Source organism: Sminthopsis crassicaudata, chromosome 2 (assembly GCF_048593235.1).
Source record: "Sminthopsis crassicaudata isolate SCR6 chromosome 2, ASM4859323v1, whole genome shotgun sequence".
Lineage (NCBI taxonomy): Eukaryota > Metazoa > Chordata > Mammalia > Dasyuromorphia > Dasyuridae > Sminthopsis > Sminthopsis crassicaudata.
Window position 1 is genome coordinate 186,575,557 of NC_133618.1, and position 11,357 is coordinate 186,586,913.

Genomic DNA, 11,357 nt, shown 5'->3' on the forward strand with positions numbered 1-11,357 from the left:
ATCACATTGGTACCTGAATAAAGGATGAACTGGATGAGAGTGGAACATAATGCAGGGGATCCTATAAAAAAAGTTATTTCAATATTCCTTGCATGAGGTGGTGAAGGATTGTGCCAGAATGATTGAGATGTGAGTGGAGAGGAGGAGACCTATATACAGAGATTTTATGAATATAAGAAAAAAGAAATCATAGCAATATGTTGGTTCTATGAGATGAAAGTGACTGAAAATTCTAGAATAATTCACAGAACGTGAGCCTGGGTAAGTTATAGGATTTTGATGCCATTGACAACAATTGAGTCAAAAAAAAGAGAAAAGTTGTTTTGGGTTTTTTATTTATGTTGGGGGGAAGAGTTGAATTAACTTTTGAAGTTGTTGAATTTTTCCACAGAAAATCCTGTGTGTTTGTGTGTGTGTATGTGTGTATGCATATGCCCTTGTGCATACATGTACACATAAAATGAAGGCTTAGTGATACTCTGAACATGCATTATGTTCTCTGAAAGAAAACTACTAGAAGCCTATAACCACGTTAAATCTGTGCCAACACAAGACATCGAGTTCTACTAGTCTGAGTTTCCTACTGAGATGTAAAAAGAACCTCTAGTGCAGAGAAGCAACATTCTCTTTGCCCCGAGGCCTTCTGCCTCCTTTTAAGTCTTTCCCTTGATGGATTAAAAAAAGAGAAAAATCAGTATGGAGTTGAACTTCTAATTCTTTCTCTACAGATTTGATTTGTAGTAGGCATTTCCTAATGTAACATTTCTTTCCTAATCTTCAGTCCTGAAAGGGAAAGAGTAGTAGTAAAACTGACCTCTCATTTGATGTACTTTGTGCCTTTCATTCTATTCATGTTTGTTTTAAGCCACACCTTTTCCACTGCACACATGTGCTGCTGAATGAAAGTACAGAAAAAATTATATAACTATTCTGATTGGATCTGCTAAAATTTTTGTTTCATAGCTTCAAGTGGGTCCTTACTGACAGGCATTCTTCTTTATGAGACCACAATCATACTACACAGTTACTCTTTCAAAACTTTTCATCCCTCCTTAAAATTTCCCTGGTTCCCTCACTTTTTCAACTGAGAATCTTGAATCACATTTTATAGGAAAAAAAAACAAACAAACAGGTCTTTCATGGTGAGCTCCCTCTTCTCCATTTATCCAAAATGCCTTCTGCCATTTTCTCCTCCTTCACACCTATATCACATAAAAATTAAAAAAAAAACTTCCCTCTATATGGAGGCTAACTCAGAACTACACAATCAAGCTCATTCAATTCCATGTCCTCCAACAGATTATTCACTCTATCACAACTATTACATTGTTTATTTTTAATCTCTTTTGATCTATTGACTCTTTCCCTTCTCTCCTATTATAAAAATAATTTTTTTGAGAATTATTTTCTTTTTCCAATTCAGAAATTCTATTTTCTTGAGACTTTTTTATCTTTTCCAATTCAGAAATCCTACTTTCCTGTGATTTTTTTAACCTTTTCTAATTCACAAATTTTATTTCCCTGCATCTCCTGTGAATTCTTTATTTTTTCCAACTCCAATTTCAGGACGTTGTTATTCTATATCATAGCTTCCCTTTCCTTTCCTCATTTTTCTTCAAACTCTCTTAACTTTTTAATAGTCTCTTCTAGGAGAGAGTTATGTGATGGGGGGCAGGAATCATTCCCCTTTAGGTTGTTATCTGCTGACTCTCTGCTGTTAACTTCCTCGGGGTTGGATACCTGCTCTTTCTCTGTGTAGAAGGAATCTATAGTTTTTTTTGGGCTTTTTGCTCATACTTAAAAAATCTTTTGGGTTCTGTCCCTGGGGTATGAAATATTTATTTATTTCTTTGCCAGATTCCTCCCAGACTGGATGGATGCAGTGGCCCCTGCTCCTGAGCTAAGAGAGAGCTCTGGGAGAGAGTTCCCCACCCCCCCCGGAAGTGCCTCAGAGGTGACTAGCACTGCTGTACCTTGAGGGCGCTGTGTTTTAGGGGCTTCCCTGAGATTTGAGACTGAACAGTTGTTAGGATTACTAAGTGAGAACTGAGGTTGTCTGGATAGTGACAAGGTGAGAACTCAGGTTTTCTGGACAATTACAAGGTGAGAACTCAGGTTGACTTGATAGAGGGGGCAAGCTCATTGGCTGGGGTGGTTCTTCCCAGAAGCCCTTGCATTATCCCACGCCCATTCTCTGGGAGAATAAAAGAGAGGACTCTCAGAGAAAGAAGAAGACTCTCTGAATTGCATCAGGCTTGACGGGGCTCTCTGCAGGAAGGGAAGTCACTTCTTTGGACAAGAGTTAACAGCAACTGCCTGGAGACAACGGTTCGTTACAGGAAGAAGAATCTGTCGGAGAGATTTGAGTAGAAGACACAGCAGATCTCTTCCCAGAGAGCGATCCAGCAGCTTCTAGAGACGACAGCTCGCTACAATTCCCTGTTCGGGCGCCAAATTGCGAAGGTCTTGTCTAGCTCCTCTTGTCAGGATAAGCAAAAGTCCTTGCCCCACGTTGGGCGCCAAATTGTAGCGAGCTGTCGTCTCTAGAAGCTGCTGGATCGCTCTCTGGGAAGAGATCTGCTGTGTCTTCTACTCAAATCTCTCCGACAGATTCTTCTTCCTGTAACGAACCGTTGTCTCCAGGCAGTTGCTGTTAACTCTTGTCCAAAGAAGTGACTTCCCTTCCTGCAGAGAGCCCCGTCAAGCCTGATGCAATTCAGAGAGTCTTCTTCTTTCTCTGAGAGTCCTCTCTTTTATTCTCCCAGAGAATGGGCGTGGGATAATGCAAGGGCTTCTGGGAAGAACCACCCCAGCCAATGAGCTTGCCCCCTCTATCAAGTCAACCTGAGTTCTCACCTTGTAATTGTCCAGAAAACCTGAGTTCTCACCTTGTCACTATCCAGACAACCTCAGTTCTCACTTAGTAATCCTAACAAACAGTAAAGACAGCACAAAGCCCAGCCTATGTGTCCGGGTGGGGCGTGGATGTCAGCAGCAGGTGACGTGAAAAGCCCCTGTGCTCAAACTGGAAGTGTCTGCCAGAAACCTCGGTCCCTAGTTCAAAGGTTCCGCTTCTCTGGGACTTCAGGAGCTGAGTTCCACACCCTCCAGCTGAGCTAGGCAGTGTGTGTTGCCTTGGGCCATATCTGCCCACTTCTTAATCTCTTAACTAGTCTCAGGTGGGAGCTAGGGGCCACACCCCCCAGTGCCAAGATCTGCTGAGTCACCCCCAGGATCTGGGATTCTATCTTTGAATTTTTAAAGTAGTTTATATTTCTCTTCTGAACTGCTATATTATAAGCAGAGAAGAGCTAACAGCCTGTGCCAGATTCCTTTATCTCAGTGGCTTCTCTGATCCCAGAGCCCCTCCCAGCGCAATCTGCGCAGTATGCTAGCACCCAGCCGTCTGTGCTGGCCTCTCTTCTTCCTCCCCTGGGAACTGACCTTTTCTGTTGAAACTCCAGATTCTCTTCAGCTGGTAAGTCGTGCTTCCAGTCCTTGTGGTATCTATCAGTGCAGCGCTATTTCTGAGGCTGATTTATCTAATTGGTTGTGAGGAGTAAGGACGTTCACAGTGTCTTGTGTTTCTTCTCCGCCATCTTTCGATTTCCATACATAATTGAGTACAAAAAGTATTTCTTCTTTGGACCAATTATAATGAGAGTAAGCTTCAAGCAGTCCCCACCACCATTACTATATGCTCCATTTTCTTTTCCCCCACATAAAAGCTTTTTCATATCTCTTTTTTATGAAATAATTCATCAATACTGCATCCTCTTTCTCTCTTCTCCCAGTTCACTTCTCTTTCTTGCCCTTTAATTTTATCTTTTTGATATCATCCCATCACGTTGCACTCATGCTTATACCCTCTGTCTATATCATATCAGTAACAGAATTGTTATGTAATGATATATGTGTGTGTATGTGTGTGCATATAGACACACACATATATATCATTACATCACAATTCATATATACATGTATTCTTTTTTGTCCTTTTGTGTCACATGAAGGGAAATTTCCAAATGGTTTTGATTTATTAAAATCATTTACTATTGTTATCTATTTGTTTGTTGTTATGTGGTATTTATTTGAAAAATATTGCATATATATTTGACCATTAATTTACTAAGTTCTCTTTGCATTTGGTAAAACAGCATAGTAGAATATATATATATATATATATATATATATATATATATATATATATATATATATATATATATATATATATATATATATATGTATGTATATATGTATATATATGCATATATATATGTGTATATATATATATATATATATATATATATATCTTACATTATCACTTGTCTATCAATCATTTTATTTATATGTTATGTCTATGATGTCTTTTTGGCCACTTCATGCAAGCAAGGTGTTAGTGGCAATATGTTTCAGCATTCTTGAGGTTTTTATTTATCTCTCCACTGTTCTTTGTCTTACACACAATTTTGATTCATCAGAGATTGTATATTTCATTATTTGCAATCATACAATATCATCAAGAGATGAGACTATAGATATTTATTTGAGAAAGACTTCTAATATATACCTTATAGGAAGGAATATATCATCAAATTGTTCTGTTTAAATCATCTGTACATTTCTAAACTTGATTCAATTATATCAAAAATGTAAAATTCATTCCATCCAATATGTATTTTCTACTGCAGAAAATCAAGTGATTAAATCTTTTTGTTTTCTAATTTGAATGGTATGATGAGTCATTTATATAAACATTTATAAGAGTGATTGCTCAGCTAGTCCATAAATAATTTCTGGCTTAAACAACTCCATTTCTCTATTCATTATTTATAGTTGATTTAAAACAGAACAGAACAATTTAGCACTTAAATAACTTGGTGTTTCATCATTAACCTTTCATTCAGATGATGTGGCCCAGCCATGTAAATTTAAAGAATGCCTTGAATATGTTGTATCTGTTTCATTTACGCATTTAAAACTTTTATTGATTTGTCTAAAGCTTGAAGAAGTACTAATCTCATCAGTACATATTTTCAGTATATCAGTATATATTATAACAACAAAATTAAGAAGACATTATGAAATCATTCAATTAACAACTTAAAATCAATGGACAAAGAACACAGAGGAACAAAGTTGATTTGTTTTATCATTTTAAATCGTGATGTCAAAAAAAAAAAAAAAAACAGCTTGGGGAAAATGGCTTATTCCCTTAAAAAAAACACAACTCCTTCTCTTTACCTTTATTACTTCCTAATTGCAAACCTCAAATTATCAACTGCTTTCTACTAAAGTTTGAAGAACCAATGGAACTACAGATTATGTCATTCATAGATGTATGCACATATGTGTATATATATATATATTGTACCGTATGTGTGTGCCTATATGTGTATATATACATGCATAGATATGCTATAAATATATCTATCTAAATTAATATATAGAACATGCATATGATTTGGATCTATATATCTGTGAGGAAATATATGCAAGGAAGAATACAGGGGAAGGTAGGAAAAGAGGGAGAGAGAAAAGGAGGGAAAGAGAAGAAGGTATTTTAGGGTTTTCAAAATGCTTTACCCATATTATCCCTTTTGATTGTTACAACAATGTTGTGAGGGAGATGCTATTATCAATTCCATAGGATAAAACATGAAAAACATATTTATTTCTTAAAAATATGACATTAAAATCCATTTCTTGTAATTCCTCATAAAGAATTTACTCCAATATGACAGTTCTAAAAGGTCATTATTCTTCCAACTTGTAGAATTTAAATTCTACAATTATGGTTTCTTAAGTCAAGAAAACTATTCATATAGCTACCTTCTCTACACTAAAACAGATCAGTCCATATTGATTTGCATAATCACTCTCATATTTCAACAGATTCCATTTTTTTTCTCCTTCACTTCTCTCCCTCTCAACCCACTACTAACAAATAGACAATATTATTCCAAAATAAATGTGATTTTCATACAAAGTTTAAGCATCCCATATTTCTTTCACCACTTCATAGAATATTACTTAGGTTCAAACCTTCCTCAGTTGGTTACTAAACTAGTAGTGTTTTGCACCTCTTCTCACTTAACATGACTGGTCTTGGGATGATCATTACATGGTAAATTGCTGAACCCACAGTATTTCCATAGTAGTAAGAGATTTCAGGGCTTGTTTCTGCTGTGATACTTCTCAGTAATTTTGAATTATCAAAATATTATGTTGAGGATTTGAAGGAAGAAATACTCAGCACCAGTCTATCAATACCAATATTATCATCTTTAACGTAGTAACAATAATAACTAAAATAATAACAATGATATAATGATCATGAAAATCCTATAACAAGCATTGTATGTACTATTGATATATGCTTGTATATAGGTAACATAGTATACATATAGATAAATATATACAATCTTTTAATTTTGACCTTCAGCCTAGTGAATGGAATGTATTAGAATGTTCCACCTGTACTTCAGAAAACAAACTCTTCCATAAGAAAGTCATAATTCAGCTTTCCTTATTCTAGTACATTAAATAATCTACCATTTTATTTTATTTAAAGATTATATATAGGAATAATTATATAATTTGAGTAGGAAGATATCTGATAACTAATCTAGTTTAAAATACTAATTTTATTAAGGAAAAAACCAAAACCTGTTAATTACTGGTAAGGGTAAAACTTTTCTTTAGCCTTTTTTAAACATTAGGTCACCAGCAAATTAAATTTTTAGTAGGAATCAATATAGTAGTATCAGTTTTAAAGCTGAAACTGTTGTCCTAATTGAGCAATTTAGAAGATAACAATTGAATTATCACTTTTGAAATAGTCTATGCAATAAATATTTAGAATGACAATGGCAATTGCCTAGAAGAAATCTAACAAAACTATCATTTACTAAAGATACTAGATCATATTAAATGAATTGGGATAACATTTTTTTTCATCACAAAGATCCCATCCATAATCTCATCCCATCCCATAATAATGTGTTGCATATTTTGGTAGTAATAAATTGCTATTTCTGCTAAGTGAAAAAAACAAGAATAAGTCTTATAGTCTTCCATGAATCTTAAATTCAATAATTCCTCTAATGTTTCATAAGTACATAGAAGTGAGTCTGGCTTCTCAAAGACTACTAGTGGGGTTCATAGTCATTGGGGTGAATCTAGATATAATTAGTTTTAAGTATGACTTTTAAATATGAGTTTCATTTGAACTAAAGTAGCCAAGTTCAGAGAAGCCACCAAAATAATTTGTATTAATATTTAGTGGATGAAATATTGAATATATGCAATACTTTGAGGGTTCTAAGATTTGTGATTTTATTGATCTAGAGGAGGAACTACTAGTATGTACATTTCTTTTTTCCATATAAATGATGAACTTGACTGAAGAGATGCCAGACACTGAAAAGTTAAATGATTTTCCATTGTTCCACAGTCAAAAAATATCAGATGAAAAACTTGATCCCAAATCTCCCTAACTTTTAACCTCTTTACTCACTGTCACTTATGTAATATAACAACAAAACATTTGCTTGTTTTCATTTAGAAGCTGAAAGAAATGGAAATTCTCTATTACTACAGAACATACTATCTTAGAATATCAGTCCTACGAAATTATCTGTGACATAGATTATCGTACCTTTGTCATAGACGTCATGTGTGTTTCAGAGGGTTCCAAATTCTGTACTCTACACACTCCTTCATGATGTCTCTGTAATTTAGATCATTTTTAAAATAGAACTTTTTATTTTTTCATTGTAGAGAACTTTGTAAGGAAACTACTTCTACAAATGTCATTTTGTTAGTGTTGTGACACAGGGTTCAAAACAATATGCTGGGGCACTTAGCATCTAATTATAGCTTTTTCTAATTCTACAGGTAGTTCTCTATGTCCTTCAATAAATTGTCTCTAAAAGTAGGTAGTATATATCAAAAGTTGGAATCCAAAGTCATTGTTAGTTTATGTCACAGTGTCTTGATTCAGGTTGATCTCATAAAAGGTTGTAGATTGTTCATGACATGCATATGTGTGTGTGGAGATTTATATATATATATATGTGTGTGTGTGTGTGTGTGTGTGTGTGTGTGTGTATGTGTGTATATATATGAATATATATATAGCAACATATGTATTTAATAAAAAGCAGTATTGATTCATATGACAGATATATAAATAGATATGTATGCATGCATAATTAGCTTATATATATCTTCATAAAATTTATTTTAAAATAAATTTAATTTTATAATAAATTTATAATAAATTTTATTATAAATATAATAAAAAATAGATTTTAGGAGTGTTGAGGTATTCATCTTTCTATATCCCACAGTGTTAAGATTAATTTGCACACAGTGGGTCCTTAAGCAATGTATGCTGAACAAATAAGACCAGGATGTCTGGTTATCTCCTGATAAGCCAAATAAAAAACAAAAACAAACAAAAAAAAACGTTTTTTTGGTTATTTGATAAATTGTTTTGAATTTTGCTCAACAAAATAATTATACTGTATGGAGATTCAATAAGGCATGGAATGAGGGGAAATGAATAATCCACATATTAGACTTAGAATCTAATATAGTGACAGCAACTTGATTTTAAAAAAATGATAAAAGATGATCAAACTATAATCTAACTCTCAATGTTAATTCTCTTCTTTTCCTTTTTTCATATTAGAAAATTCCTGTCACTACTCTGTTTCAGAAGTTCTAATGGCAATAGGAATCTTCAACCATCATTTTTATTCAATGCTTTAAATTATCTAGCCTTACAGTATGGAAATTTATTTCTCATTATTCCCCAAAATGGATTCTCCATCCTCAGACTCTTTACCATCTCCTTTTCATACCATTTCAATATTTCCATCTTTCTTCATGCTACTTACTCTCTTTTAGATGGGTGCCATCTCCTTTCTAACTACTCAGATCCTATCTATTCATCCCAAGCTTAACTTCCTTCTTCTGTCCTAAATTCTTTTCTCATTATCCTGGTCAACATCATAATATAATTCCTTCTACTTGTAACCCTAAGTAATTAAAATATTCACCAAATAATTTTTAAGTTTATTATGTCTTTAAAAACTCAATGGAATAAATGTGAACTTTGTCTTTGCAATAAATTTATTTTGCATTTAACATTCAAAGGAATAAGCATGAGCTTTGCCTTTTTAAAAGGAAAGGTCCTTGAAGTATTTATGCTGCATAGGAGATTAGTTCAATGAAGACTTATTGTAAAACTGATAGATAGAAAATTTACATGAAAAACTGAACATAATGTGTAGTTGAAGTGACCACAGTTGTATAGCATACGAAAGTATTATTTTACAAATTGTCTCAGTTCAGTTATTGCATGTAACAGTCAAAGAAGATTCAAAAATTTACATCTCCAGATAACTATAGAGGGAGACTCGGTGAATGTGATATAAAAAAAGAAACCTTTCTTGAAGGATCTTACAGTCTGCTAGAGTATAAGTATATATTTAATTGAAATACAAGCTAGAATATATTAAGTACAAAGAAAAGTACCAGACAAAAATGAGATTACTACATTTCTGTTTCAAGATATTTAACATCGATATCCTTATAAGACAGCTTCAATATTTGTGCTTTCATTGAAGTGATTGTTTATTCCATTGGATGGGAACTAGTTGTTTCTAGTCTATACTGTATTAGAGGGGAACATATGAAGATGCTTTGGATGAAGATTAATTAAAAGAATACTATTGTGAGATAGCATTAAAAACATTAAGTCAGAAAAGGGAAATAGATGAATTAGAGGAATTGATCAGTAACTTAGCAAAGAAGCATGGTATGGCAATGATGAAAATTAATTATTTGGTAAATTTTGGAATTCACTTTTAAACAAATTTCTTCTTTTTTTTTTTTTATTATGGCTTTGTGCTTACCAGATATATGCATGGGTAATTTTACAGCATTGACATTTGCCAAAACTTTAGTTCCAATGTTTCCCCTCCCCACTTGTTCCCCCAGATGGCAGGTTGAGCAATATATGTTAAATATGTTAAAGTGTAAGTCAAAGTAAATACATGTATACATGTACAAACAAATATTCTGCTATACAAAAATAATCAGACTTTGAAACAGTGTACAATTAGCCTGTGAAGGAAATCAAAAATGTAGGCGGACAAAAATAGAGGGATTTGGAATTCTATGTAGTGGTTCATAGTCATCTCCCAGAGTTCTTTCGCTGGGTATAGCAGGTTCAATTCATTATTGCTCTATTGGAAAACGGTTTGGTTGATCTCATTGTTGAAGATGTCCACATCCATCAGAATTGATCATCATCAATTGTTATTGAAGTGTATAATGATCTCCTGGTCCTGCTCATTTCACTCAGCATCAGTTCATATAAGTCTCTCCAGACTTTTCTGAAATCATCCGGTTGTTGGTCATTTCTTACAGAACAAAAATATTCCATAATATTCATATACCACAATTTATTCAGCCATTCTCCAATTGATGGGCATCCATGCAGTTTCCAATTTCTGGCCACTACAAAGGGGGCTGCCACAAACATTCCTGCCCATAGAGGTCCCTTTCCCTTCTTTAAAATCTCTTTGGGATATAAGCCCAGTAGTAACACTGCTGGATCAAAGATATATGCACATTTTGGTAACTTTTAAAGAATAGTTCCAAATTGCCCTCCACAATGGTTGGATGTATTCATAATTCCACCTACAATGTATCAGTATACCTATTTTCCCACGTCCCATCTAAAATTGCACATTATCTTTCCTTGTCACTCTAGCCAATGTGACAGGTGTGTAGTCATATCTTGTAAAATAGTATCTAGGCTCTTTTTTTCATCATAATTTTTGGGAAGTCCAATAATCCTCAGTTTATCTCTCCTAGATCTAATTTCTGGGTCTGGTGTTTTTCCAAGTAGATATTTGACATTTTTTTTTCATTTTTTTTGGATTTGCTTGACTGATTCTTAATGTCTCAAAGAATCATTCATTTCTATTTGTTCAGTTCTGGCTTTTAATGAGTTATTTCCTTCATTAGCTTTTTTTTTAAACTTCTTTTTGTATATGTCCAATTGAGTTTCTAAATGAGTTGTTTTGCTCTTTTTTTTTCCATTTCACTGTTTTTAAGTGAGTTATTTTCTTTTTCCAATTCACAAATCCTTCTTTTCAGGGACTTTTTACCCTTTTCCAATTCACAAATTCTGTTTCCCTTCACTTCCTGGAAATTCTTTATTTTTTCCAATTCACATTTCAGGATACTGTTACTTTCTTGCATAGTTTATCTTTCCTTTCCCCATTTCTTCTAACTCTCTTTTAAGATTTTTAATAGTTTCTTCTAGTAAAGAGTTA